Genomic DNA, 5,090 nt, shown 5'->3' with positions numbered 1-5,090 from the left:
ACTAGGCCAAGTATTTGTACCATGTGCGGTGCTTATCTGACAGTGGTCGAAATAGCGGATGTCCCTTATCTTGAAACTGAGTCCGAATTCGTCCGTAGATAGGATTATTTTAACGACTTTATCTTACAATAGATTCTTAGTTCTTTTCAAAAATAAATCTTGAATGTTAAACAGTATTCTGATAATGGTTCAATTGTTGCTTACCACACAATGTTACTTCAAATTAGAAAAAAATTAAAAGGTTATATGATAAAATGTATTATTATAATACCTCAATATGATTGTTCTATATAACGCGACATGTGATTGGTTCTAGACAATCACGTGCCAGGGCAAAAAAACTTCATATTTCCTTGTCATCGTCACATTTTTCATCACATCCCCCCACGAATTTTCATTCCATGTTTATGAAAAATCCCCGAAAATGAGCATACGATGTAACTTAATGATTGATTCTATTAAAAAATCGTTTGAAATCTTTTTTTTATATCAGAAAACTGTCAAAGAAAGAAACCGGAAAACATAAACTAGATTGCTTCATTAGAATTGAAAAACAATTAGAATCCGGTATATACTAAATTATCACATGTCGTTCGGTATAATAAACAATTTTGCATCAACTTTCAGGAAATATGGAGATTTATTCTCCCAGAAAAATCATATTTCCCTCGGGCACTGCTCTCGGGAAATATGATTTTTCATTGGGGAATGAATCTGCATATTTCCCTCAAAATCATGCATTCAGGAATAAATACATAATGTAAAATTAAATATTTGCTACGTTCTATTTATTTCGGGAGGGTGTACTGTACATATAGCAAAAAAGGTTGGGTTTTACAACTTATAACCAAATTAAAAATGCTGGATAATATTCATCAGACACTAAAATTATGAAATTTTATACGACAAAATCATATCTTCAGAGTTTCAATTAAAAATTAGATATCATGATTTTTGTCCCTTGGGGATTTTTTCTTTTTTTGGCGAGACTTTAACAGAATTTCTACAATATTGTAGTTAATTTCTTTCACAAAACACATTCCTGAACACTTGCAAGCTCAGCCGCTTATAAATATATTACTTAAGTTACATCTTATAAATATATTACTTAAGTTATAGCTTATAAATATATTTCTTAAGTTTCAGCTTATAAACCTACTTGAATTACAACTTAAAACGCTATTAAAGAGATGATTTTGTTTACATCTAATAAGAATAAAAGTGAGCACTATCTATCAGTTTGTGTCGGTGCTCTCGAACCTAAACTTTGTCCTAAACTCTGACATTGTCAAACTGTGTCACCAGATATCTTTGTGACATGTGGAGCATTTATTGATAGGATGTGTAGGACATTTAGAAGGAGGGGAGGGGGAGCCCTAAGTTCTTTTATTCTGTTACACTATCAGATTACATCAAATATATGGTGCCAAAAACATGTCTGATCTGACTATCACAAATGGGCTAAACACGTTTATTTATAGACATCGAGTTTTCGACCAAAATGATATATTGATAAATATTTCTGTACGAAAATTCATTAAGTTATATTAAGTTATTTACAAACGTCATAGAATATTAATCAAAACTGATGCCGAAAAGTCCGTACTCTGTTCATTTATTGTCTTGAATGCAAAGTTTAAATTGAGTTGTGTTTAAGATTTAAGAATTAAGATTGTGTTGTGTTGTGACAATTAATTTAGGATTGGGATAAAAACGTGAAAAATATGCCATATCAAATTATTTAAATAATATTGATTCCAGGTAAATATTATAAAAGCTAGGAATTTTATAAGCAATATTCTTACACTAAATCTACGCTGAAATCCCAACAATGCATTAAACAGACAATAGGGCGCTGTTATATTTGCACTTTCAGTATACAATTAGATAATACCTTTGATAGAATCAGCAAGATTCCAGTTTCCCTTGGGAGATAAGACTGCGCACGGAGAACTGGAATCTTGCGGACTCTTTTAATGGTATACTTCAACGTTTTAGGTCACCTGCGTCGCTCAAATGACCAATTGCCTCCGGTTATTGTCTGTCGTCATGCGTCGTCTGTCTTCCGTTAAAATTTTACAGTTTAAACTTCTTGTTGAAAGCTAAATGGCTAATAGTTAATATTGTAATGTTTGAAGCATCTCCATGATGAGAGGAATCTAAATCCCTGAATTCGAACTCATGAACGGGGCATCTTCGAATGCTTGGAGACTGACATTGCGTCTGGTCTTAAGTTGGTTTCCCAGAAGGTTGGGAAAACTAACTTCCTATCTAGATCCACTCTGAGTTCCCAGTCATTCCCTCTATCCAGCGATGATGTACGTCTTGGCGCTCTTGTGTCAAGTGTTGATTCACCCTGTTTTAAAAACTGAAGCTGTCTTTGCTTCGAGTCTGATGGTCGTTTCCTTGTTTTTTTCTCCACCTCCAGCACATCAATCAACTCCCGCAGGACTTTGTCATGTTGCCATCTATATCTCCCAGAGCTACCTGGCATCCTGATTGAGTATGCACCATGGTCCCTCACTTTCTACACAGCTTACAGTTTGGGTTAGGGTCTTCACTTAGTCTCCACTATTGCAAGTATCCCGCAGATGGTAATATCATATACCGACCTCAGGAAGAACGATATTCTCAACTGGTTATTCCTCCATAGCTCTTTCCGGGTTAACTTCCGCTCTAGTAGCATCTTCATCCAGGCCCGCTGTTTTTCAAGTTAAGTTGCTTTTTCTACATCTTCCTCTGTGCGTCTTACTTCAGCGCTTGAACCATAGTGCGCCTTTCTGCTGCTGATGCTTTGAACCACTGCTGAAATGTGACATTTCCACGCCCTGTCGTCCAATGCTTGTGTTTCCAGTGATGTCTCTTAAGTGACGCATACTCTTTGTTGCTTGGTCTACTGATGTTCTTGCTGACCAGTTTCTTCCTGTCCTTGCTTGAATCCCTGTTCTCGCAACCCTGTCGTCTGTCGAGTCTCATAAAATCATTACTAGGCGGTGTTTCGCAACCTTGAACTCTTCCATCACTGAGGATTCTTAATTGGGTTGAGTTGCCGTAGAGACCAGTCGATGTGAATGATGGAGAAACTCCAAGCCATATTCAACTGTAGTAGTTGCAACTTCATATATATATAGAGAGAGAGAGAGAGAGAGAGAGAGAGAGAGAGAGAGAGAGAGAGAGAGAGAGAGAGAGAGAGAGAGAGAGAGAGCAGCCACATTAGTCTTGACGGGATCCCTTGCTGGTATATCCACGCCTTATGCATGTGCTTTTCTGGTAATCCATGGCCACTGTCGTCAACTATTTTCAGCCATGTTTGGAACATTTTGGTTGTGTATTCGATGCTATCCTTGTCTATGAGTGATTGGTTAAACAACTTTCCAAAGCATCTAATTGCATGGAGTTCCTACTGTTGATGGGATCTATTGAATTTGCATCTTGACAAGTCTGTTGACACGGCCTATAATACAAGACATCTTTGGCTTGAACTTTATTCATACGCGCCAAGGAAACGCTATCTTCCAACGTTGAAAGGGCCCATCTTGCTTGTATATATGAGTTGATGTTGTCACTGTGAGATCATTCATGAAGTGTCTGATTGGTGGTTGATAGATCCCCGAATTTATCATTGGCAGAATCCCCATTCCCATTACAAACAGGATAGGGGAGATGGCATATCCCGTGAATACCCCCTTCTCTACTCTCTGCCAGAATGTGGTGAAATCGTCAACAATGAACTGAATCTGTATTCCCCTGATAATCCTCTGTACATTTCCTGGTAAATGGTACAGTTTCATTGCTGACTAAATCAGCTTGTGAGGGACAGATCAATAGGTGTTGGCTAGGCCTAACCACACTGCTGCAGCAGTTAAAACCCCTTTCTTTGTTGGCCTCCTTACAGAGCTTGCTAAAAACACTCGTGTGTTCCACGCATCTGTGGAACCCTTGTATGCCTGCTTTCTGTAAAGATGTATCCGTTTATATGTTGTCCACCAAGTACCCTGAAATCCACTTTGCTAGTGCTGCTATGAATATTACCCCTTCCACGTTCAGCAAAGATATTATTCTAAACTTTCTCCAGTTTTTTTTTCATTCACAAAGCTCTATCAATTAAGAGTTCAATTTTTTTTTCTTGAAAAAAGATTTTAAAAACAACTACTACCTCCAAAATGTAAGAACGATATATAAATTTGTATCATCCTCGTGTAATGCATCGGAATTGTTGAGCGGCTATTAATGCGCCATTTCACTGTGTATCGCGGATGCAATTTTCTTTTTGGGGTGGGCAGGGGTTAGGTTTGAATCATGAAGTGATTAGTATATATTACACTATAAACATGTCTGTTTTATTACACAAAACATCAAATAATATCGGACTAGTGTTAGTTCGCTTTTCAATTTGAAATGTTAAATTATACGATATACTCAGTAATTATTCTGTTTTCTTTGTTAAGGTATCCCACTCCTCAATGTTGTTGTATCAAGATTTTCTTGAGAAGTATATCATTGAAATCTGTAGACAAAACAAACTTAAAAAATACAAAGATAATGGGGGATCAGTATCCATCCCTCTGAGTTATGGCCTATTTAATTTGACCTTTTTGCACCTAAAATGCAATTTCATCCTGATTAGGTTTTGTTGTCAGTATTTTTGATTAAGCAAACTTATTTCTTCAAATTTTGTTTTTAATTATGCACAATGGTCACACTGAATAGAGGGATTACGAAAAAAAATTGTACAAAGCTGCATAAATTTTTTTGTGACCTTTTTGCACTTAAAATAGACAATTTCTATAATAGTCACAATTTGATTTGAAATGAAAACTTCTTGAATATCAAGAATTTTATAAGATTAATCCAGTTTGCCTAAATATGTATTCAGTATCATTTTGACATAATATAACAGGGGGGTCAGTGATGTCAAATTTTAGATATAGGGCTTCAAAGGTCAAATTCTCGCAAAATTTGGCCTAACAAAATTCAGACATGTTCTATATATATGCATGATTTTATGCTTAACGGCTATCACATTCTCAAGATTTGATTTTGTACATGTCACACAGAACCTATAAAATATGTTACAAACCTATCAAATG

The sequence above is a fragment of the Crassostrea angulata genome, chromosome 5 (genome assembly GCF_025612915.1).
Source record: "Crassostrea angulata isolate pt1a10 chromosome 5, ASM2561291v2, whole genome shotgun sequence".
Lineage (NCBI taxonomy): Eukaryota > Metazoa > Mollusca > Bivalvia > Ostreida > Ostreidae > Magallana > Magallana angulata.
The sequence above is the reverse complement of the archived record's forward strand: the minus strand, read 5'-3'. Positions refer to the sequence as shown.